This window comes from Episyrphus balteatus, chromosome 2 (assembly GCF_945859705.1).
Source record: "Episyrphus balteatus chromosome 2, idEpiBalt1.1, whole genome shotgun sequence".
Lineage (NCBI taxonomy): Eukaryota > Metazoa > Arthropoda > Insecta > Diptera > Syrphidae > Episyrphus > Episyrphus balteatus.
The window spans coordinates 11,443,182-11,470,306 of NC_079135.1; the positions used below are offsets into that span (position 1 = coordinate 11,443,182).

Genomic DNA, 27,125 nt, shown 5'->3' on the forward strand with positions numbered 1-27,125 from the left:
CTTTCACTATACCTATGCATGTGATTTGAGATAGATTTCTGTGTAGGTAAGGTATGAATAAGCAAAAATTTGAATATCAAATAATACCTATATCGTTAGAAAAATCAAATAAAAAAAATTCAACTATACTGAGAAATTATTCCAATCCATGAATATCCTTATTCTTCTTCTGGATCACTCTTCTTAATTTACTTCTTCATGCTGAGCATTTAAGTGAGTGCATAGTAGTAAAGGTACTTTAAATCCAAAGAAATCCGCAGTCATATGCAAATTTTTTTAGGCAGATGTTTCAAGGATTTCTGTTTTATTTTTTATTCCAATGAATATAGGGTTGTTCTATACCATAGTAATATTTAAGTATTTGTATAGGTAAGGTAAAGGTATAAGAAGTATTAGCATTTGTCAAATCACAATTAGCATTTTTATTTTTTCTTTCTTAACCTTGAATTTTGAAAGACGTGATTTTTGACATATTTCCAGCTTCTTAGGTTACGCAAAGTAGGTAGGTACTTGAGGTATTTTTCAACTAAGACTTCCGATGACCTTTAATAAATCAAAAGGAAATAAAAAATGACAGATTACATTATTTAGGTTTGATTTCAAAAAAAAAAAAGAAACACTTGAACTTTCGTTTTGCTATGACTGACAAAAATATTCAAAAAATGATTGATGGGTTGATGTTAATTTTAAATCAATAAATTGAGTTTTATATAATTCTTTGGGAAATGAGTGATAGTAAAAGGTATTATTGCAAATATTACTCATTTAAAGATTATTTTTTATTTATTTATTGCTTTTTTTTCAATTTAATTAAAATGCAACGTGTAATGCATTTATAAAACTAGTGGAAATATAATAAAAACCGAGACAATATTACTATTTAACATTTCACGGTGGTCTTGAAAATGCGGCAGGTTTTACAAAAATGGACCCCAAAAGTAATGATAAAGATTTGTTCGAAATGATCTCAGGATTCTAAATTTTGATTTGAGGCTAATTTTTTGTTTTAATTAAAAAAAAAAAATTAAGAAAAAGATAAAAAAAAATCTTGAATCTCAAAAACTAAGATACTTTGAAACATGCGGTTTTTTGTTTTTGACTTAAAATCAATTAATTCATTGATTTGTGTAAAAAAATTTTACCCTTTATTAAAAACAATTGAATAAAATAAACTTAAAGAAAAAAAAATATTTTTTCTAAAATGATTACCTACTTTAAAATTAAATTTCTCAAAATCTATTAACTTAATCAACTTCAAATAAACATCAAATTGAAGGAGTATATTTAAGCTTTCCAAAAAGGTATAAGACATTATAATGTGCTTTTGTTTATTGTTTATTTTTTTTTTTTTTTTCATTCTAAGTCAAATGTACATATTTGTATATTATACATTGTATAATGCCTGTAACTCAAAAAAGGGATCAGGTACGATTTTGAAATTTACAAATCTTGAATCCTGAGATCATTTCGAACAAATCTGCATCATTACTTTTGGGGTCCATTTTTTTTGTAAAACCTGCCGAGTTTTCAAGACCACCGTGATTTTTGACCATTTTTTTTTTTTTGATAAAATTAATATTATGTATTATAAAAAAATTGAAAATAGAAAATTAAATTTTAATATTTTTTCTTTTTAATTTACAGATACCTAATATCGTGAAAACGGATTTTAAACCGTAATTACGAGGTAAGCAATATTTTAAAATTCATTAGTTAATAATTATTTTATGTCTTAATTTATTGGAATATTAGTGGATCAATTCAATAATTATAGAAAATTGATCAAAAGAACTCAGAAAAGAAAAAACGGTTTTTAGAACTTTGAGTTATCTTTGATTACATTATTCAATGCCAAATAACGTTTTCATTCGCAATAAAAATCCAAAGATTTCTATGAAATTTTATTTGGTGAAAAAAAGAGATTTTTGACCGAAAGCAAAAAAAAAAAAATTGGTGGCATATAATCACAAGGCATCTTTCATAACTTAAAAATATTCTTTCACTTAAAACCTAGATTTTTTTTTTTAATTTTATACAAAAAATTTAGTTTTTTTTTATTCATTGTTTTTTGGATGGTATAGTTTTTTTCACAATTTAAATAATAGTTTTTGTTCTACATTCTGCTATGTCAATGTCAGTTTTTTAACCCAAATTTAAAGACGTATTCACCGCATACTGATGTAATTCTTAGATATGTGGTTTGAAAATAACCTCATTCAAAAAATATATCTATTAGGTACCTACCTTTGATAGGAGGCCATAACGACACATAGAATTATGGATAGCTGAAGAAAAAAAAAAATCAAAATTTGTATTCTCCTTCCAACCATAAATTTTGTATTTTTATATCCTCTTCCTATGGAGAACATCGAATATCATTTATAAAGTGACGATAACTAAACGATGACTGGACCCAACCAAAAGTAAGCAAATACCTCCCATAATGGTGTAGACGAGAATTGTATAAATGGCTTAAGACATGGCATCAACAACCAAAAAAACAACATCCTCAAGATCTAAAATTTAAAGGATTCTTGTGTTGTTGTTATAATTTTTGCTATCGTTTGCAGAAAAGAAAGGAATTAGATACCTACACTCGAATTATTTTTGGATTTGTTTTCAACCAGTTCCTTGAGTTAAACTATCAGGTTGCTCTTAGAAAAAAAAAAATAAAAAAAATCCATAACACACGTATTTTTTTTTTTTTGTATTTAACTTGTCTTCTAAAAAAAAAATAAAATAAATAAATATTTCGCGCGTAGGATTTTTTTAAGACGAGATTGACTTTAGCCTGGGTGTGAACTCTGTCGATGAAAAATGTTGTCTGTTGCTCTTTTTTTCTGGTCTCAGTTTACATTTTTTATTAAAAAAAAGAACAAAAAAAATTTTAAAAAATTCATGGGTTGTCCCTTAAAAGAAAAAAAAAAGAAAAAACACAAAATTGAATAGATGATCCACAAAAACACGTTGTTGTCTTCCTTCCATTTATTTATTTTTTTTTTCTTTTTTCGTCTTAGGTATACCTACGCCTATATAGGTAGTTGGTATACTATCTACCTACCTACCTATGTCGTTCCCGAATTAATTTTGTAATCAAAATTCGACACTGACTCCATATATATTATATAGACACATGTGGGGGTATATCTCTCTACTATACCTATGCTAATCATTCCAGAATGTGTCGTCTCGACTTCCTTGCCGGTTATTCAACTTTGATTTGTCTTCTAAGTCAAAAAATTCAAACGCATTTTACAATTTTTGTTTTTTTTTTTTTCTCAAAGAAAAAAATATTGTATTTTTCTGACCTGTGAACATTTTTGACTGTGTCATAAAATTTCTCATATTGATTGTTTCTTGAAACGCATTATCATAAAAAGCATTAAATTTTATTACTTTGAAAAATCAAATTGTACCTATCTTGGTAGCCTTTTGGGTGTCTTGGAATTTTTAGAATTTTTTTTTTGTTTGTTTGTGGAAGGCTTGTGGGGATTTGGTTTCGTGTAAGAAATTTGATCGTTAATAAGGATGTGAGCTTCGATTGTTATTAGAGAGAATTTTATTAGTGGAAGTTTTATAATTTTATTCACAAACAATTTTTTTTCTACCATAGGTACGATGTGTAAGCTGATAGAAAAAGGCCTGAGAATATGTTTTTTTTAACCATAAACTTAGATATCGTTAATAAATAGATTTCGAACAAAATAGTTACAATCTTCTTTTCAAAAGATGGTTTTTTATGACTGTACCATATTTGTACAACTTCTTAGCATCAAGCGCTGAAAACATAAACAACCACTAAGATACTTAAATGCATAGGTACTTGATAGAGCATAATTCTATATAAGCCGATTTGCATTATTTTGATTTTAAACTTAATAGTTGGTAACTAACTCGTTGAAAAGTTAGTTAATGGGGAAACTATTACAAAATTTAAGAATTTTTTAAAGTTTGAGAATTGGTAAAAAAAATATGCACTGTAAATTTAAGGGTTTCTAGTAGGTATTATAAAAAAATACTGCGCAGTATATGAACTTGAGTTAGTTTATCAAAACTATCAAAAGTGCAAGTTTATAAAATTGCACTTTTCTCAGGAAATGTACCAATTCTTGAAAAAATATATTTAGAATTCTTACATAAAGTATAAATTCCAGACTAAGGTTTACAACTTTTCTAAAGCATTCCTTTATACCATTTGAATACCTGCATCTGTTCATAAACGTTTACGACTTCTCAATGATGCTGGGTTATGTACCGGAACTTGTTTTATGACTAATTATAATTGTGATTCACTGAATTCTCACAATCCTGTTTTTAAGTTCTATTTTTACTTCCTTAAACCAAGTAAATTCAGATGCTTCTACAGAAAGAAAAGGTTAACTTCCTTCACGATTATTATAAATTCTTTCAAATCCATGTCATTAAACCATCACGCCAGCTGATATAATCAGTTCTGTATGTTTATCCTTATTCTCCAGTTCATATACCTTTTTTAATCTTTTCAAACCTTTTTTTTTAAGTAAAACATATGAATAAATGTGTCCCTTTTCCTGACCATTTGAACTTCTGTCTGTTGTTCGACTGACCCTTTTTCCAAAAAAAAATCCAAAAAAGGGATGTTTCACTGACGGTTTTTTTTTCTTCCTTCTTTTTTTTTCATTTCATTTATAATTTATTCGATTCAAAGGTAATAATAACCAGTTCTAGGATATATATTTTTTTTCGAGTCCTGTTTTATACTTTTTTTCACAATATAACACGAAAAAGGACACACTGCATAGAAAACTTGTCCCGTTTGCATTAGATAATTAGTGTCATCATTACCAAATGTAAATAATTGATGAAGGTATCTAAATATCTAAAACCGAAAAAAAAAAACAAAAGTCGGTAGGTATGCCTTTTACTTTTTTTTTTTCTAATTTTCTTATCGGAACATTTGCATCTGTTAATGAAGTAAAGGCCATTTCATTAAATTTTTGTTCCTGCAGTGAAATCTATTAATTAACGTTAAATTACCAACGCTGATTGTACTATATTAATACTTTAAGAGGGTGACTGTTTTTTTTTTATTTCGTTGTTTTAACCTCCCGAATATTTTTTTTTTGGGTAAATGGTTATAATACACGCAATGTAAACACAAAAAATTAGATCAAGATAAAGAGCTCTCTATGCAAGCAGATATATCTATAATGTATTATATCTGTCTTCTAGAATTATTATGGGTTGGACAGACTTTTAATGAAATCAGCAGCTTTTCATCATTTGTCATCTTAATGTGACAGGAAAAATATACAAACATTTGACCTATGTGAGTTGTGGGTAAGTTGCTGATTAGTTGATCTTATTATTATCCTGAAAAGTTTTTTAAATAGTTCAATTGAAGGTTACGTTCCACAACTTGTTTTTGTAAGAATTCAATTTATTTCTTGGGAAATTTCAAATAAGGCGAAAAGTTTACTCATTCAACTTTTTTAAACGTGAAAAATACTGTGGAACGTATTCAGTTTTCATATGTTTTTACACTTTCCACATGAAAAATATTGTGGAACTTATACAATTTTCATTTATTTTTTTATCTATTTTCAAGAAACCGATAAGAATATGGTATTTTCTTTGCCTCAATGTCAAAATTTGAATCTAATTTAATCCGCTTAGCTCAATTTTTCTAAACAAAATCCACAAATCACTAAAATTCGTATATCTTCTTGTTTTTCATCTAACAAATAAATTCACTGAATCTATTTAGAAAACATTTTTTAAAGCTAAAAAGAATTGAAATAGCGTGGCACATCTCCAAAAAGTTGAACAAAATACAAAAAAATACCCTTCCCACATGGGGTGACACGTGAAATTCCAAATCACATCCACACCTGCTTTGGATTCAGTGAAGCATCTCTTACCTACTCGACTCCTCGCCACCACAAACAAATGAAGCTACATCGTTTTGCACCGCATCGCATCGCAAACATCCCATTGTATTGTACCTATGTGAATGTGACTTATAATCATGATTTATAGCCGTCGAACTCTCCCATATGCAAATGCAAGACTGCACAAGGCTGCACCTTAAAAATCGGTGTTTACTTTTTGTTGGTTTTCGGTTTGGTTAGAGGTAGTACCTATCTGAGAAATGACACTCAATTTGACATACAAATGCAAACTGCGTGGCCTATACGAGCACACGACGACACTAATCTAGAAAAACTTTAGCTACATTTTTTTATATCTATGTAAAATTCCATTAAACATTTTTGTGTTTTTTTTTTTCTTTTTTCTTTGCATTGATCTGACATTCGAAACCTAGAGAGTATTTAGTTTAGAGGCTCTCCCATTGATCTAGACTAGACTCTCAAGTGTGATCTTCTCCAATGTACGATATCTCAAAACATACCATCCACGACACGATCCACGAAATTCCTTGAGAAGTTAAATAAAAAAAAATACATAAATAGAAAACACACATCCTTAAGATACATTCCGATGAAAGTGAATGACGATGTCAGAAGATGTTGCATTGTTTGCGTTAAAGCAAAAGTCAAGTTTTGCTATTAAAAGTGATGGAGATGAAGAGGCACCTGGGCTGGAAACACAAAATGCACCACACATGTTTCTAAGTGGTAAATCTTTGGGATTGAATTCGGTCGGATCTTCTCGAGTGTATCTTTTGAATTAAAAGAATGTGATAGTTATGTGAAAATTTGTCAAAATGTCACAGTGAAATAGTAGGTGGATCGTGGATACGGTGTATCAAATTGAAATTAATTGAAATCCAATGTAAAACATGGGATACCTATATTCATTTTTACTAATGTTATGCTACAAATAGGCTTCGTGTTTGAATGACTCTTTCGTTTCATTCATTTGTTTGTACTAAAGCCAAAAAATAATACGACGTAACCAAAATTTTTATACGAAAACCTTAGAAAGAGTGAAAATATGAATGCGTTCCACAAAGGGTGATGTTCAGGAGCTTGAAATTTTCCGTCTAACTTTAACAAAGAATAGGAACTGTGGAATGTAATGATGCTATAGAACATAACACGTTACGGAAGGGTTTTTTTTTTTTTAATTTCACCAAAGTTGATTACATCTATAACGTACCAGATACGTTCCACAAATGAAGCAATTCTAAACTAACTTTGTATGATATAGAAACTGTTAGTGGAATCTATACTGGGCTTCATTAATATAAAATTATATAGTTAGAACTTACAGTATTTTACACTACCTTATTCTTACCTAAGTTGAGTAAATAGTTTTTATTCGAATGTGGAATGTAACTTTTTTCTTTCCACCGAAGTATTTTGTAGATTTTTTCATCAAATAGTGATCCTACAAACTACATTTTATTTGTACTACTTTGGATAACAAATTAAAAATTAGATTCCACACAAAATTGTCATTTTGTTAAAATTTGAGCTGTTAAAACTCGTAACATTTCTTTTGTGGGAATCATATTTATAACAATGTCTAAACTAACACAAATAATTTTTCTCCATGTTTGTGGCATAAACTTTTTAAATTTAATTTGACGTCATAATAAAATAATTGAATACGTTCCATTGATTCCAATTGATTTTGTACGAAATTTTCTACTTTTTTCTTTATAAAATAAGGAGGAAATATTGTTCTAGTGTATTAAAATTATGGTGTTAGCTAAGTTTATTTTATAATTGGAAATATAAGTTGTGGAATGTAAACGATTTAATTTTACGTGAAGTGAAACTTGTTTGGAAAAATCAAAGATTTTGAAAAAAAGAATGAAATAAGAACTTATTTAGACATGTATTGTAACTTCGATATCAATCCAAAATTTTCAAAAAAAAAGATTTTTCGGATTGAAAAATTACAATTATCAAAGATTTTTTGTTAAATTAGTTTTGTAAAAATACTCTTTCTTATACAAGTTTACAGTACAGGGACCATATTTCTTATGCTTATATGAATAAATGACAAACAACTACTCAAATCTCTCAAAACATGGCTAGATACATAAAAAGACTTTTCAACAATTTTTTCCATAAAATCTCCCATCGATTTATACCTACAAAATTTAACCGAAACTGTTAAGACTTCATTAGCACCTCAACTACTAAAATTGCTCAAAATGCACTTAACAATTTGTTATGACTTGACTTTAATACCAAAATGAAATACAAATTGGTTAAGCAATAACCATCAACCCGTCAAGTGCATAGTCTTCAATTTATTCCTACACCAAAACTCGAAGAGTCTTGACAAAATACCAAAACTGAAAGAAAAAAAAAAAAAAAACATATTGAAAAATCTAAAATTTATTGACACCAAAAAAAAAAGTATCTTTCATCTTCTGCCGCAACACCGCCAAGCACATCTTAAGTAATTTTTATTTATTCTTTGCCGCCCATCCATTACTTATAAAAAGATATACCTTTGCCCACTTCGGTCATAAATATAAAAAAAAAAAAAAAATTAAACGAAGACCAAAGGTAATACGTAATTAAAATCAAATTTTACTGTTGATATCTTCACACCAAATTTCTATGATGACGAGTTACTACAAGAGAACAAAACACAATTTGCCGACAACCAACGATGAAAAAGTACGTCCCCAAGGTGGGAGCCTTGTGGCACATCATATAATATAGCCCCCATCTCTCTTTCTACTTAACGTTTAACTTTAATACTGATTGATGAAGAATTTTAATTACACCCGTGATATATTAAACCACAAAACTATTTGGCATTTAGATTTTTGGTTTGGTTTTTTGATAATGATTTTTTTGGTGGTTTCGCTCGCGAGCATTTAGCAGGCCATCGCCAAACAAGTCAGCTGTCAGCCTCACCCCTATAATTTTGATTTAGATTTGTTTCTTTTTTTTTTTTTTTTGAGATTCATGCAAACTCTCGCTCTTTCACTTAATGAAAACATCAAAACCACCAGCAACAACAACGAAAAAATATATCAAACATTTATACGCAAATTAATCTGTTTATGCCTGAGGCAGGCTAAAAAATCAGTGGCAGCAAGACAAGGCATCACCAAGGCAGGCCGCGATTATAATCATTGTTGTACTTTCAATTAAAGTCTAAATATTTTGTATGACTATGTCTTTTTTTATTCTTGTATTATCACCTCGGGTGATAATTTACATTTCGCACTTCTTGAAAGTTGCTTGGAAATAATGAATAGGCCTTAATTTTGTTTGGAAGGCGGTAAACAAGAAAAAAAAAAAACATAGTTTCCCCAGGGTATATTCTAATATTTTTAAAACCCCAAAAACAAAAAATTAAGACAAAAGGTCAAAGATCTAAGTTTAAGTGAGGAAGCTGCAGTGTAGAACACCAACCCAAGAGAATTCACACTCAAATAGTTCACACACTCCTTAAAATTCAAATTGAGTTTTTAACTATCAGCAAGTTAGGAACTATCATCTATAACTTAATGCCTGCAAGACTCAACTCAAGACTCATAATCATAATTAATGGATGATAATCAATTTTAAGATGTTTTTCTGACACTTTTTTTTTGTGTTCAAGTATATAAAGAGTGTTGGAGTGTTTGAAGGGGGAAAATTGTGCAGAGTCTTGATGACAAGCTGAGTGCACACACAAAGGCTGAGTTTGTCTTGTGTTTGAAAATTAAATTTAAAAAAAAAACTATGATATGATGATGTAATTGCTAGGCTAACCAATCAATAAGACTTTGTTTCAGCTTAATAACCTAATTAATCTTTGCTGTCATATCGCATTCAAAAACTTGGTCAAAACGTTATGAGAACTGTGGTGTGTTTGGCAAAGCAACACACAAAAAATTAGGTCGATGACGATGCACATTTTTTAACTATATGAGTTATAACTTATGAACGATGTATAGATGATGTCATCTTATTTTATAATAATGATGATGATGATGAGAGTTTATAATCAAAGAAGATGAATATTGTGGATTTTTGAAGAGTAAGCATCCATAACTTGCTGATAAATGAATTATTTTTTTTTTTTTCGTAAAAATTCTAGTGAAAATATTTCCCATGTCTAAAGATAATCAGAAACTAAGAATACTTTGTAACTAAAAAGGTCAAAGGGATTAGATTTTTCTTTAAAAAAAATGGAAACATCTTTCGAGTATAATTTGTCTAAGAAATATTTATCACAAGTTTAATATTTCGACATATAAATATAAATATGTTCCATGTTCCACTTTAATAAAATGATTTCTAGGCATTATTTCATAACAGAAAATAAAAAAAAAAAAAGATGGTGAAACATTTTCATTTGTATATTTCTTCCGTTACGCGTTTGACACTTTAGTTATTATTACACTAAGCTTGAGAAATCTACAACTTTATTCCAAATCCCAGTTGATACTTAATCCGCCAAGGAATAACATTTTTAGCTACTCTGCGTTATCAAGAGAAAAACAAATTTTAAGTATTTGTTGTTATATTTAATGTTAAGTTTGACTTTTTGTAACTTTTCAAATAAATGATAACCAATGGTCAGGGGGAATAAATACCTGCAAAGTCAATGAAATATTTGCGAGTGTTAATTGCGTGATCACTGAGTTACATAGTTAATGAAGATTACCCTTGCGTTACTTTTTGTTACTTACTTTTGTTACTTTTCATATTATTTCTGATAATTTTTGGACTAATCATTACTTAAAAACGTCAGAATTTATCATCTAACCTAAGAAAGGAGCGTTTTTTTATAAAAGTTGAAGTTTTTAAGTTAGTTTTTGGTAACGCAATGATTTAAAAAATATTTAATTGAAATTAATGTTTCTGTAATTTATGTAACTGTATGGGATATTTAGGTTGCAACTTAATTTAAAAAATTGCCATATAATGTGGCATAATATGTATATTACTCAAGTTTGCAGTTAAGTAACGCAGTTAAAAAATTAAAAAATGTAAATCAAAATTCACTGTCCTTACCAAAAAGTATTTTGGACCAGTCATAGAGTTAGTTCGTCCAAACAACTTTAGAATTAAATAACTAATCTTTCAATTTCTTATAAAAATTCTACAATAATATTTTTTTCCTTTTTTTCCAGATACATGATGGATCTTCTTCAAGATTCAAATGGTAAGAATTTCGTTAAAGTTAACCAATCTTATATGACTTTCCCATATATTCCATATTTACAAGATGTGACTTTAAACTAAATAATCATTTCTAAGTATCAAGATTAACCAAAACAAAATTCCCATCTATTGACACACCACAACAACAACAACAACAACAACAACAACAACAAAAAGTAACACAATTACACGCATTGATGGTTAACGTCAGTCAATATTAGTAGATCAGCGATTATGTTTTGGTTCAAAGCATGGGAATGGCAAATATTCTCTCTGTCATCATCATCAATTCCAAATCAAATCCGTGTGATGCATAAACAATAACAACAACAAAAACACACATTCTCGAGTAAAAACAAGATGAACAAACATAACCACAGAACAAAAAAAAAAGTAAAGTATCTGTGTCAAACCAAATTTTACACCGCAATCATAGTGAATATCTTACCTATACGATAACAAAAAATAACAAAAATGTATCTTTAGGAATAGTATGAGAGTATCTGTGTATCTAATGAGGTGTATTTTGATTTTTTTTTTTTTTTTTGTAATTTTTACATTTTCAAATTCTGACGACAAAATCATGATGCACTGTCAGATACGCATATTATATCCCCGTAACATGCGTGAAGTGCAACAACCATGACAAAGCTTCAAAATGCGTATAAAAATTCATCGTTGCGTGGACTCTTTCATATGAGGCTATTTTTAATACTTTGCATGAAAATTATTATGACAACAACAAAAAAAAAAATAATTTTAAATTTATTTCTGTTACTAAACAACAAAGTATTCTCTTTGAGAGACTATGTTTCACTTTCAATCCTATATCTTTAATATTTAAATACAATATCTTTTATTATAACTCACCTGCTTTATCGTTAGTAGCGATCTCTCAGGATAGTTTTGTTGTTTGTCTTTCCTAATGAGCTATTGGTGACTAAACGATATCCGTTAAGTCACACCGCCACACTAATACTATCAAAAGATTGTTATGAATATGAAAGATAAATTGCTCAAAGATACACAACCAAAGCACCTGCCAAAAGATATTTTCTAAAAATATTAAACATATTTTTGTCACAAAAAAAAAAAAAAAAAAAAAAAAAAAACACCCAAAATTTGAAGAGAGAGAGAGGGTACTCATTTCGTGCCCCTTTACTTCGTCCCTGACGAAGATGAATCAGTTGATGGTGTTCCCCACCTTGCATTTACAAAAAGTTTATAATATGCATGGTTGGTGTTAATGACAAAGTATATTATAAATCTGCATCCTAAGGATTTCAAGATTCTTTATTGACAAAAAAAAAGTATCTTGTGTCGAAAATAAAAACTATGTCAAAATGCCATAATAGAGATTTTTTTCTAGTTCGTTTTGTTTAATTTTTGTTTTATTGGAAATGATTAAATAAATTTAAGACCTAATCGTATTTTTTTCTTTTTCAATATCTGTCAAATACAACAATCTGGATGCACTATAATTTGGTGTAGGTATCAACATTTCTAACAAAAAAAAAAAAAAATGTGTCATCGATATGAGAGAATGTGTTGCGGCTTAATTTTATTGAAGTTGATTTTTATTAGGTTGTATCAATATTTTTCAAATATTTTTTTAATGGATGTCATTAAGTTTTAACCATTTGGAACCAAAAAATAATAATAAAAAAAAATCTAGTATTTAAGTCGATTCGGGAGAGAAGAGATTATGTATAGTTTCGGCTGGCAGGTTTATTATAGGACAAGTGCAAGTTGTTTTATGTGGGAGGGATTTTTTTTTTCTATTTAGTTTCTGATATAAAAGGGAGTATTAGATAACAGAGAGTATAGTTTGTTTTTGAGGGACACAAATTTGATCGCATTTCGGTAGTTTTATTACTTCTTCTTAATTCTTATTTTAATTCAATGAGGCATTGTGGGCATTAAAGAAGTATGGAGGTTTTAATTTATAGAGACAATTTTTAAATTATTTTAAGACTACACAATCTAACGTTACAAAGTGTGACGGATAGAATGGAAGGATAGAATTTTTAGGGCTTTTTCTTATAATTCAGGGATAAATCTTGAGTAATAAATGACCAATCTGATAAAATAAAATCACCAAATGAATGCTGAGGCTCAGCTAATAAGCAAAACACTCTAGAAAAACTGTTTTGGGTCATGTCGCCATTTGTTTAAGAAAAATTGAAAATTTGTTCAAAAAGTCAAATGGAAAAGTCACATTTCACATCCAATTTTACCCGGATTTAATTTCATGACGTAAATAAATATAGTCATCATCCTTTTCATATGGTTGAATATTTATGAATTCAAAAACCATAAAAATAAGTTTTTTAGTAAAAACATCAAAACTGACGTTTTTTTTTAATTTTTTGCTTTTATATTTAGTACAATACTTTATTTGGTTAAATTTTTAAAAAAGATCGAAAAGAAATTCAATTTTCAACAAAAAGTTGCATCATTAAAATATTCGGCTAGCTTTTAAAGTTATACCTAGACAAAAACACTAAAAGTAACAAAAGTCGAAATTTTTAATCTATTACAATTTTTAAACTTATTCAAAGATTTTTATAAATTTTGCTTTGAGTTTTGGTCAAAATAAGTAAGAATAAAATGTTAGTATTGAGTGTCCACTTTCTTATTGTAACATGAAATATTTTTTACTATTGCTTTGCCTAATATTAAAATAAGTAACTTGTAAAAAAATAGTCAGATTGACATCATGTGATGAATTTTCTTATGAAGGTATTCGTTTTAGTTCAAAAGGTGCACCGTTTTCTTATAGCAAAATCAGTCAAATATGTAAGTAGATATATCAGTATAGAAGCTAGCCAAATTGTATCAGTTAGCAGACAATGTTTAGTCTCGGGAATGTGAGATGAGCAGTGTATTTGACTGCCTTGAAAAAGGCAATGCAGTAAAATTAATTATGCACTACAACGTGTCACAAGTCGTTGGCTGCCATTTCTAAATTTCGTGAATTAAGTCTTAAATATCTCCTTTTCCTACTTTTTTTAAAAGTATTTTTAGAACAGCAAGAAGAACATTCGCCCCAAAATGATAAAGAAAAGATTTAATTTACCTTCCGAGCTGAAAATCGTTTAATGCAGACTTATGACCCTAGTCTTATTCAAAATATCCAGACTTTAAGAAGCAATAAAATTTACTGAATATTTTTTGAATATTCATGGTTCGTTACATTCATTAAACCTCAGTATATTGTCATTGAACTTTCACATACCTCCATCATCAAAAATGGAGACTCTGACTTTACTAAATGAAGTCAATTGAACTCGTATCAAACTCTAAATCACATTTATTTCCATTTCCTTTCGTTGAAACCAACCACAAATTTAATTCATTTTATGATCCTTTTGCTTGCAATCCAATAAAACCTCAATAATAAGATTGTTAAAATCCTTCCACTGTGGAATGAAACAGTCTTGTGATTCTTTTTATTCGTTTAAAATGCAAAAAAAGGCGGACTCGATTGGTGGTTGCATAAAATTTACAAGTCTCACTTTTTTTATAAATAATATAAAGAACATAAAATTTATTTTTATCTTTAAGCAACAAAAAAAAATATATCTTTTCTCCATTTCTGGCTAAAAAAAGCTAAGTGAAAGACAATTGGTATCTTGAGGATTTTTTTTATCGCCATCAGAGTTGAAGTCGATATATAATTATTGTCAAGTCACACACAAATGAGAGTGGGAGTGGTGGGTGCAAATTAGTTTTTTTCACTTTATTTAAGTCTTTTTAACAGGCTGTGAAATAGAAACAATGTCTCTTAGAAGGAGAGCTAATGAATTATAAATGGGAATTGGTCATATTTCGTGGTTCATTAGTGATCGAATGGAAATATTTATTTATTTTTTTTTTTTTCTATAAATTATAAAAAATAAAGAAAAAAAAAATTAGAAAAAAGCTATAAATGGAAAAATCATGATGCTGTTTATGGTAAATTATATTCATTGGAGGCGCGCACACTGTCTCCATTTGAGACTTATAGGCGGATTAAAGATTAAAATAGAATAGTTTTATGAGTATTTTATTTTTTCATTCATTTGTTGTCTATACTACTTCGTTTGTCTTTTTTAAAACCCAGCTTAAAAGCTATTAAATTAATTTTAAATGTTTTATATCGAATGTGATATGCCATATAACCATTTTTTTTTTTAAGGAGTGATAAAAACGAAACAAGAAAACTAATATAGATTTACATATATCTCTGAATTTTTAGCATATTATCATAAAGAGATATTTTATTATACACAAATCGAATATGTATGCTATGCATTCAAGCTGAAAGTTTTTTTTTTTTATTATTTTTTGATTTAAAGCTTTCATTATTGGGAATTATGATTTATGATTTATTCATTGTTTCGAAAAAGGTCATAAAATCACAATAGCGTGGTTAATATTGTGAATATTAAAAAATCATTATAAAAACGAGATGTTTTGACTTTTTTTTGTTGTAGTTGTTGATTTGTTGGTTTATTTTTTTTTAATAATATGTGACCTTAATATTTTGAAAAAGAGAAAATTTTGTATGCATTAAAATGGTAGAGGTATATAGGTTGCATGAGATCATTTTTTGTGAGGCATTTTATTTTATCTTTAATTTTTGTTCAAAAAACTTTTCAAAATTAAGGTGGTAGGAAATACTGAAAAATCTACAGAAAAAAGTCTAATATCTCCAAAGCAATCTATTTCAAGTTTAAAGTTTAAACAACTAAGCTATTTTAGGGACTGTTTTTAAAATCAAATGACTAGAATCAAATTGTTTTAGAGGTTTGTAGGATTTATAAAAAATTCCACCTTCAACCTCAAAGGTATGTGTGGACTGCTGAAGTTTTTTTTTGTCAAAATCTTACCATGCACGACTGGACGCACGATTGTGTCGCTAATTATGATAGCGTTTTAGTTTATATGTTTTTTTTTTTTTTTTATTTAATTTTTTTTTTTCGACAACATTTAACATCAATTACAGACAAAAATACAACTGTCACGCATACCTATGTGCCATCAGTCGTTTTCGTTGTCGTCGACGTCAAATGTTGACGTGAATGTCGTCCCCCGCTTTCCTTAACTTATTATATTTTTTTTTTTTTCAATTTTTTTTTGTTAAACAATTACTTCACTCGAAAAATGAAACAATTTTACTCGTCATATTTGACCGCAAAACGTAACACAACAGAAGAAAAAAAAAAAAAAAAGAAGAAGAAAACCTGTTAAACATCTCTCACACATTGCATTCGGGTTTCTGTCTCTGGATTCGGATCGAGACCGGGATTGCATGTGGAAGAGAGCTTGATTCCCGATAATAGGTGGTTCCATTGTTATATGGATTGTGTAGGTATTCTGTTTTCCTCCTTCTTTCAGATAAACATCGTCATAGTCGTTGTTGTTGTTGAGTTTCCCCGAACCATTGGCGTCGTTTGTCGTCAGTTGCATTGTCAGAGATGGACTCCTAAATGACTGTTGACAAACAATTACAATTAATTTTCGGTTTTTGTCTGTAACAATTCCACTGTAGTAGAAAACTTTGCCTTGATGATAATGATGACGATGACAACAACAACAACAACAAGAACAAAATAAAACGTCCGCTAGAGGGGGTGTGAGTTGAAAACATGAAACTCACATTTTTTTTTTGTTAATTTTTGTTTGTTGGTTCGTCATTCGGTTTGTTGCTTTTGCTTTTACGTTCAGTGTGTGTTGTATAATGGTTGTCATAATTTTTGACAACTTGACGAGGACTACATTTCCGACGAGCCGACCATGAAAATGATGAAACAAACACGAACATTGAACACAGCAAGCAGCAGAGCAGTAAAATTGTCATGTAGAATTGTTGTAGGTAGATGGATCATCATCCTCATCATCATCATGAAAAGAGTAGAAGAACCACAGCAATCATCATCGGATGAGAAGAAGACTATCCAAACCCGAACCAATACAACAACAACTAACATGCCTCTGGGGTGAATAAAAAACGAAACATACTCGAATGATTTGTTTTTTGTTTTTGTTTTTATGTTTTTTAATCACAGGCTTTCAATTGAAGTTATACAAAACGAATAATTCGAAAAATATTGTATAAGTACATAAGTATAGGTATCTCCTGTTTCAATAAGGAGGGATATTAAAGTAGCAGACATGCTAACTTTTTTTATTCGTTTTTTTTTTATTTTTTTTTTTTTTTTGATTGAATGTCAGTTGGGTTTTGTGTGAATGTTACTGGGTTTGAAATTTTGGAATTGGTTTTTCAGTTATATTCCTGCTGTTGTGTGATGCCTAAATATACCACACACTTCACAATTTACAAAGAGATCTTTCAACAATAAAGAATTGAAAAAAAAAAAAAAAAAAAAAAAAACAAAATATTGTGTGGAAAACTGTGCTTTCACTTGAGTTGTTACAAAAGTTTTTTTTTTTTTTGTTGAGAAATTGAAATTATACAGCAGAGAGAGAGAGTCATATCCATATTGAGGTTTGTTAAGATTTTTTGATGGGAACTCATGTGGATTTGTTCAATTTACCATAATATGAAAATCTCTAGAATGTGGGTAAACGTTTTGACCATACTTTGGATTTTTTTTTTTTTAACAAAGACAACAATTATTTAAGTCATTTTCTTAACTTCAAAATCAAAATGTGTAAATACTGAAAGTAATGACTTTTGTAAGCAAATGATTACTTCGCACATTGTGTTGTGTTGAATTAATTTTACAAAGCATTTCCTCTTCTTGGCCATTTTACACCTTTAATGTGTATTTCCAACTTTTTGGGGTTCGCATTTCAGAAAGTCCACTGTACGTGTTCTTCGCAAAGTGATAAACTGAAAGTGCTAAAAAATATAATGCGAATTTCTCATTTTGCATGACCAAAACAGACCTATGATTGGAGTGCGAATTTAAAATGTTTTGTCAACATGACCGATATAGCATCAGCAATTCAAAATATGCAAAGATTCCTTTCAAGATTTGCAAATTTGATTGCAAAGCATCGCCTTCCAAATTTAGTTGCTCACTTGCAAAATAAGAACATGAGACATCAAGAATAAATATCGAAATGTGTCAGTATTTGTATTTTGTAATGCAAATTACATTTAGAGATCGATGTGATCTTTGCGTGGACTCTTTTTTTTTTTATAAATTACTTGCGAACTGGGAAAAATTGATTGCAAAACTATCATTTTGCAAAGTAATTTATATGTTTGCTTGGTAAAAATGTTGGGAATTCATTGGAAAGTATTGCACCGATTATTTTAACAGAATTAAATCTTTGCGAATAAAATTATTCCAAAGTATCATTTCGCAAACAAAACAACTTGCGAAGTTAATAAAAAGCGGACACTTAGAATAAAAGTCAATTTTTTTGCATAACGAAGTATTTAAAGCTTTGCGAAATTGCAGAGGCGTTTTTATAAATTTTATTTTGTTTTCAATGAGTTTTTATCAGACAATAACCATTGTTGAGACCTCCTAAGCTCAAAAAGCAAATGCAGGTATAGCATACTGACGGAGTACATGTTTCAAGCTATCCAACATACAACCGGATATATCCAGAAAGTAACGTGACAAATTTATTAGGTAAATAGGATACCACCTTTTTTTTATAAAACTAGTAACATAAGTTTAATATCAAAAACCATTCACCAAAAAACACACAAAACATAAAACCACGCAACGTCGCGACATTAATAAACATATTTTTTGTTGTATATAAGACCAGTGACAAATAGTCATAAAAATCAAACTACTGGACATAAATTTAATTAAAAATGTGCCCACGATAGCCATAACGATGGTGGTGCGGTCGGTGGTGCGGTAAAAAAGTCGAGTGAGCATAGAAGTTAATTACCAGGAGTAACCACTACCTACTATTCCAATCTACTTCTACGTTGACAAAAAACTAAAATACCTAACTTTCAGCCTACTATCTCAAAAGTCGATGAACCCTTAATTGCTCGCACACAAACGCAAGTGTCCTTCTTGGTTCTCGATTTTGCCACCAGATGGTCGGTCATAATGTCAATGGAAAATATTTTATTAATTAATAAACATAACACACTGACATCGCTTATCTTAATTTCAAAAACAGAGAAGGTATATCTATACCTCCTAGTCGTCGCAATCGTAGTCGTAGGTATAGATGCATTAGACACACGAAGGTGCGCTCCGGTCTAAAGCTTTATAGACTGGAGAGTTGTCTATCCCTCTGGTCTGTGTATATCGCCTTTCGAGGATCACATTCCCATTTTTATTGGATTCATTCGGTTTTACGTTAACATGTTTTTTATTTTTTGGATTAGTATCGACTTTTTGTGTTTTTTTTTTGGTTTTTTTTTTCAAAGAAAATTAAAAGCCAATTCTGGATTTTATAATGAAAATCCATTTAAATGACAGAACAGAGAAAAACAGGAAATAAATCAAGCAACATGGGGAGACTGGTTGTGTGAATTTGTGAGGTTAGTTTTGGTTGTATACTCGCATAATGCCACTTCCTCCCCTGATGTTTGCATGTCCTGTACAACACAGTTCCTGTGGGCTCTCTTTGGTGTGGTTTGTGCTTATGCATTGTGCGCAATTATGTGGCGATTTTTATCTTAAGTGAAAATTGTATGTTACCAGTCCAGCAGCATTGACATTGCCAGTATAGAGTAGAGCCATCAGAGAGAAGGTGCAGTGGTGCCAAATTAGGAAGTCTATCATATTTCTTTTTGACATGGTTTTCCTTTTTTTGTTTGCTTTTAGTATCTTTTTTTTGTAAAGATACTTTTTTGATTGGCCATGCATGTCGATGTGAATGATTATGTATTTAACACACTTAATGAAATTACATTTCAGACTTTTTGACCATGAATGTATAATTTTTTTTTGTGAATTATCCTTTATTTTATTTCCTTTACTGTAGAACATTTTTATGGTTTTCAAAAAGGAAAACATACATAGGTACTTCATAATGACAAATAAATGGAAATTAATGAAAAGGACATAATGTAGAGTCCAAAGGACATTCACATTCAATTCATTAGTCAAACTTGGCTGGAGATAGATATATTTTATATGAATTGGAAGGTGTAAAAAATCGAATAGACAAAAAAAGGGTTAATAGGGAAGTAGAGTTGTTAAAATGAATGAGTTTCATAAAAAAGTATATATTTTTTAGCGGAAATTTATAGACAAGGTGTTGGTTGTTTGATGGTTTCTATTGTAACAACTTTTTTTTTACTGACATTATTACATGTTTTTTGACGATGTTTTATTTAATGGTGTTACACATGAATACCTTTTTCTTTTGATGATATTATGTAGGTGATTAGAGAACATACATTTTGTTGGTCCCTTGAGCCGGATAAAGAAAATTGCTAATAAGTATTCAAATATTCTTCGCAAATGACTAACTTAATCAAATCTACTTCGCAAATGATTTAATTTGCGAAATTACACTTCGCAATCATTTGTATGCAAAACATCATATCGATTTGCTTTAAATACAGTTTCATGCGAAGAGACGAAATAATAAATTAGCAAGTAGGTTAAGCCATTTTTTATTGAAATATGATACTTTTGAATTGCATTTCTTCTCAAAATATAACATTGAATTCTAAGAAGATAATAAGTATGTATGCAATGATTCATATGTTTTGCCAAAAGATATTTTGAAAAATTTGTATTGATCTGTTGAAAATGTTGGCATTTTAAATTTTTGTTTGCAAACGAATGCAAACTTCGCAAACCAATATATTTAATAATTATTGCGAAATGAGGTAGTAAACTTCAATTATTTGAGAAAAATTATTATTTAATAAAATGGGAAATTGTAATTATTTATCTTCTTAAGAAAAAACAAAAATCTGCGAATTGAAACAGCGCCAGCGAATATAAAAAAGGAATTTTTTCAATAGCATAGTTAACTTTGCTAACTTTTAAATTAATAATATTCATAAAAATGAGACATAGTTTTTAGTTAAATGCAAAATCAAGCACTGAAAGCAAATTTGCGGAAAAAAAATTGCAAAAAATATTCAAATGCAAAATTGTAAAAGTAAGGAAAAAATAATTAAAGAATTATGCGAAATTTTAAAGTTGATATTACATAAAAGCCAAACAAAAATAGTGAAAAGCAAAGCAAAACATCTTTCTTTTTTTAAAATACAATAGTAGGTAATATTGCCGAATGATTTTGTTAAAGTGATAATCTTATTTAATGATGATGCAAAATCTATTTTGAATATAAAAAAATTACTAATTTTATCAGATTATAAGATTCTTGTGAGGAATTATTAAGTGATCGTGATCATAGAAAGGTGATAGGACAAAATGAAGAAAAAAAAACTAAGAGATCAACACTTGAATTCGTTTCGCAAGAAAAACAAACAAATTGCGAATTCAAAAGGAAATTTTTATAAAATCATGTCTATGACAGCTTTTCTTGAGAAAAACCATAAAATTATGATATCTCAAGCATGCATAAATGCATAAAAAATTATAGTTCACACCAAGTTTGTTTTTACATGAAAGAGTGACATGGGTGGTGGAGATTGAAATTTGTAATAAACTTTTAGTTGAATAGATACCAAGTTAAAAAAAAAATCCCAAAATTTTGTCAAGATATAACATTGTTCACAGTTTTAGTCTTAAAATTCTTGAAAAAGGAGTAATGACCCTCTTTCGAAAATAATTTCCATTTATAATTGAATTTTGGGATAATAAAGAAAAAAAAATATTTCAATACTCTTTTGCGCATCAGCTATCATAATATTCCTGACATTTTTTGTGTTTTTCAATAAAGAATCAATCCCGCATACAAAACCTGTCATTATTGTTTATCGATTGCAGATTGTGTCCTCTTTTTTTTCTCTCTTTTGTTTACCATAACAACCTACTTATACCATAAAAATATCTTTTTCACAAACAATTATATTTCATATAATAAACAAGTGTATGGCTGCAACTGCTTAAAGGTATTTTTTGATAAAAATTGATTACATTGTTCAATATCATCTCAACAAATTTAATTGTTTATCAAAAAAGAAATATTTATAAAAATAAAAGTAATTCAATTAAAAATCGAAATGAAAAAAAAAAAAACCTGCCTCTTTTCAATAATAAAATGTATAAATTCTTTTATACTTTACTTTATAACCCGGTGTCGGTTGGTTGTCGGTCGTTGTCTCGTATTTTATAAATAATTTAAAATTTCCGCGCAGTTCGATGATAAAATCGCAAGTTTAAAATTAAAAACATTTATTTTTAGCAATATTTTTATTATCACAACAATATTTTATTAACGAGTTAAAAATATATTATAAAAATATTTTAAATATGTGACGATGAAGAGTAAATAACAAAATCGTGACTGTGTGAGAGTGATGAAGAAAAAGTGGGCTTGAATTTCAGATTTTTTTTTTTTTTTTTAATTTTTGAAAAATAAATGAAAAACCAAAAAAATGCAACCCCTAATCATGATAATTTCGTGTTAATGGTAATTTTGCAACAAAAACTCATTAAAATCCTATCTTATCTCTGTGCAGTCATCCAAAATGGTGTGTGTAATGTGGTAAAATGTGCTCGTCGAGAGAGTAGAGTAATCTCAAAGATACACCACAACATTGTTTCCTTTTATGGTAATTAAATTTAGCTTCTCAAAAAAGTATCTATTAAATACACAAGAAGTATCTATACATTTACAACATAGAACTAAACAAAAAATTGAGAATGAGTGGAAGTTTTAATGATAAAATAAATCTAGATTTACAGAGCTTAAAATGGCTTGTATCTTGGTTTTTCTTTGTTTGGATTGAAAGATAGATTTTTGAATTTCAAATAAATCTACTATCCACCAGAAGTAGTGGCAATACTTTGTAGACCAGACAGACATTGTATCTTTTTTTTTTTTTAACTGAGAGTCCGGAGAGAGAAAAAAGATAGATATTCCATGTATGGTATCAAAAGTCATTAAACAAGTGGCAATGTGTATTTTATTTAATTAATCTGTGTTGTGTCGATGCAGAAGTCAGGGCTTACCACACGAAACCAAACCAAGCAAACCAAACAAAACCAAAGGTGCCAAAGAGTAAAAGAAATCATTTAAGAAAAATGATACTTTAACAAAACAACAAAGAATAATTATTTATGAGAATAATGGCGAGAGTTCCTCTATATATTTATTCTATATGCAACACCATTGACGGTCACGTAATATAAATTAAAATTAATTATAAAAAATATACAATTATTCTTATTCGAAAGGTTTTTGTGATTTTTTTTTTTTTTTTTTATTAAGAATTTTTAATAAATATAATTTACCACCATTTTAGTAGTTTTGGTATTTTTATATTTCTGGCATTTAGAAAATGTTCTTGTTTTGGTATAATTTAGCAAAAATTAAATAAAAAAAAATAAAAAAAAAAAAATGGAGAAGAAAAATATAAAAATACTTTAACGTCGATCGTATCGTATGGATACTTTCAAAGTGAAGAACGTGATAGCAATGTGAATTTTATTGTTGATTTTATTGCAATATTGTTGAAATAAAAATTGTAGCTTATAAAGTGTTTGAATTTTGATTTTTTCGATATAAAAATCAGCTGGATTTATTAATTGTATGTGATGTGTGGATGATGATGATTGCGATGATGCAAGACAGCGCGAAATGTGTGACGAGAGATGCAATCAATAAATGGCTCGTATGATTAGAATTATAAATTAATAAATAGGTTTTTTGTATTTTTTGCTTTTTGTTTTAATCCAGCTCAAAGGACCAATTTACATTTTTGAGTGACAGATTTAGTATTATTTGAGTCGTGAAGTGAATTGATAATTATGACTCTTGTGTTATTTATAACGAGGAATTAAAGTTGATTTTTATTATACCTTTTCGTATAGTTTGTTGTTAGCTCGATGCTATCATCGAAAATAATAGCAATACTTTGTAGTTAATGTTTTGGTTAAAAAAAGGGATCATATGAAAAAAGAAATATCTATCCAGATATAAGTTGAAAAAAACAATAAAAATTATCGAAATTATTGGTTTTGGCAAAGTTATTGTTTGGTCAATTAAATGTTACGGGTGTGACATTTAATATTTTATTTTCAGATTTTAACATAAAGGTTAAATAAGCCGAAAAATATTTTAAATATTCCTAACATTTTGAAAAACTATCAAAAAAAAAAACCGTTTTGGTAAGATGTGAGGTACATAGTTAAATACAAAATGTGTGACATTAAAAATTTAACTTTCAGTTACAAACCAGATGAAAGTTATATGGAAATATTCTTAACATTATGGAAAACTTTCAAAAATATTTTGTTTGGTACAAATTGTTGTGACAGTTAAATGTTACGGGTGTGACATTTGATAGTTTATTAACAATTCTTCGTGTAAAGGTAAAGTACCTAAAGTGAAAGTAATATGGAAATATTCTGAACATTTTTTGAAAAAGTTTCAAAAAATATCTATTTCGGCATCCGGACGGGTGTGAGAGTTAAGTGTTACAGGAGTTTAGTTTGATATTTTGTTTTCAGGTTTTCATTTTTAGTAAAGTTAAAATAGGAAGAAAGTTATATAAAAAGTTATTAATATCTTGAAAAAACTATAAGAAATATCCGTTTTGGTACCGTTACGGGTGTGACAGTCATTAGTAGGTAAAACATAATTCGTCATAAAAAAACTATTGATTTGGCAATAAATGTCTAAAATATGACACAAACAACACCAAATTGTTTGCTAAAGCGGAAATATATTTCAAGTATTTAAAATCTGTTGAAAATATAATAATTCCTTGTATTTGTTTAATACAATCTTAGTTACATTCATATGAAATTATATTAAAACTGAATAAATTATGGATATTTGCCAATTGTGTTAAATCCAGCAAATAACACTGACCAACTAAAAATGTGGCATCTTGAAAACATTTATTATCATCTATTTAGTTTACAAAAATATAAAAAAAAAAATAATACTTGACAACACAATTACTTATTACTTGACGTCAACTTCTTGACCATCTGTCAATAAATTCTGCACTTCTATAAATAATAATCTAGTTCGTGCGTAAATTGCATTTATATTTACATTTTTTTTTTTACTTATTTTTCAATTCTTTTCTTTTATGTATATTCCATTGGTGTGTTGTTTTGTCTTACTTTTTTTTTGATGTCACATCTCAATCATTTTTCCATCACTCATCCTTTAAAAACTAAAATCAAAAACCAAAAACGAATGTCTTAATCAAGTAGATTTTTTTTCTTTTCTTTTTAGATTCTCAACAAGTTGGATTTATTCCAGAACAAAAAAGAAAAACAACAAGAAACTACTTCATCTAATAATAATATGTGGAACTGACAGAGTAAGGCACAAAGAGCAATCATTATTATTTGAAAAAAAAAAAATAATAATTACAAAAAAAAAAAAAATCAAGAAAAACAAATAAAATAATAGAAAAACCATGATCGATTACGCAATCATAAACTTCAACTACTCTCGTCGGTCGTCGAATAGAATTATACTCGACTCAACTCGCCTCGCGTACATATGCAAGCCAATCAAGAGATAGATCTGCTGTGCAGTGTGGTGCAGTGAAAAAAATTCCTCATCGCATCTCGAATCTTGAATGTTGAATCTCACATCCAACACACTATACGAGTACACTCACGTCACCACTTGAAATATGACATACCCTAGAAGAGAATCTGTCAGATATGTCATAATTCATTTGCATTTCAATAATGCTCACTCTCTATCCACCACTACAATACGCTGCTAACGCTTGAAGCTGCTCGCTGCTGCCTGGCTTTGGTTTTGGCTTGTATCTGTGGGTACCTAGAAGACATATCTTTATCTAGGCGGCATGTATCTTTTTCTTATACCGGGTGTTTATAGTTTTAGTGTGAAAATTGTTCATCGTTTGAATAGCCATCATTGTATATATATTTCTATAGTACTATCATGAAGTCGAATTTAGTATTAGTTGATGTCGCCACTTTTTTGAGGTGGCGCTCAGTGTGTTTTTTTCATACAAATTCTGCTTTTTCAAGTCACCACTAGAGTTCCTAAGATCGTTTTACTTCATGATAGTACTATGGAAATATATATACAATGATAGCCATCTTGTGTGTAACGGGGTAACGGGTGGGAACACGGATTGAGAGAAAATGTCAATTGATTTGCATTTAACGAATCACTTAAGGAATGAAAAGAATTTTTTACTGCTTAGAAAAAAAAGCCTACCCTTTGAGGTTGAGGTTCTCTCTCTTCAAGATCGGATATGCGCCCGACGGGATTTCTATTCGTCGTCGTTGTCGGTTATAATCATCGACGGCATATTGGCGTCGTTGTCTTGGGATTCTCTACAAAACGTCAGCTGTCATAATTGAATTGCAATTTACACACAAAAGCAATAATAAAAGCAGCACAATTGTGCTTGCATATCGCGTTTGTGGAATGAACAAATTTTTACATTCAAAGAGCCAAGAACTATAGTGTGCAATATCAGAATTTAGAAGTATCTGAGTGTTCAAGAGGGCATAGATTCTATTTTTTTTTTTTTATTTTTTTATCGAGATTGGACTCAAGTTTTTGCCATCATCATCATCATCGTTGTATCGCGCTTGCAATCCTCCTTCTCTTCATCCATATCTTGATTTAGTGAATTAAAATAGCAACGGATGCGAATAAATCGCACAATATGCAACGAATTTCAATGCACATTGCATATTGCACATATACACTGCACACATTCGGCTTTGGCATTATTCTTTTTCAGCTTTGTATTATTTATTCTGTATGGCCACCACTCTGATGATGATAATGATGATTGAAGAAAGACCTTTAATCTAAAAATATGTATCTTTATGAGTAAACAAAATAAAAAGAATGAAGTTATTTTTATGCTCTCATATTTCTCATAGTCATAGTAAATGGTTGTTGTATTATGATGAGTTGTTAAGTTAAGTGCTAAATTTATATCGAATTTGATAAAAAATATTGAGAAAAACTCATATTTTTGCAAAAATTATTTTATTGCTTTTGCTTGTACTTTGT

At 29.0% G+C, this 27,125-nt stretch overlaps 1 long non-coding RNA gene across 2 annotated transcripts in view; it reads left to right on the top strand.

The window, feature by feature from the left end:
• Positions 1 to 25,996, top strand: part of LOC129908176 (uncharacterized) — a 65,767-nt gene extending 39,771 nt beyond the window's left edge. The window contains exons 4-6 of one of the 2 annotated variants that reach the window (XR_008771231.1): positions 1,645 to 1,687; positions 11,039 to 11,070; positions 25,344 to 25,996. This is a non-coding gene — a long non-coding RNA (uncharacterized LOC129908176). The remainder of the gene's footprint in view (positions 1 to 1,644; positions 1,688 to 11,038; positions 11,071 to 25,343) is intronic. The other variant, XR_008771230.1, reaches the window with a different exon arrangement.
• Positions 25,997 to 27,125: the final 1,129 nt, after the last annotated feature.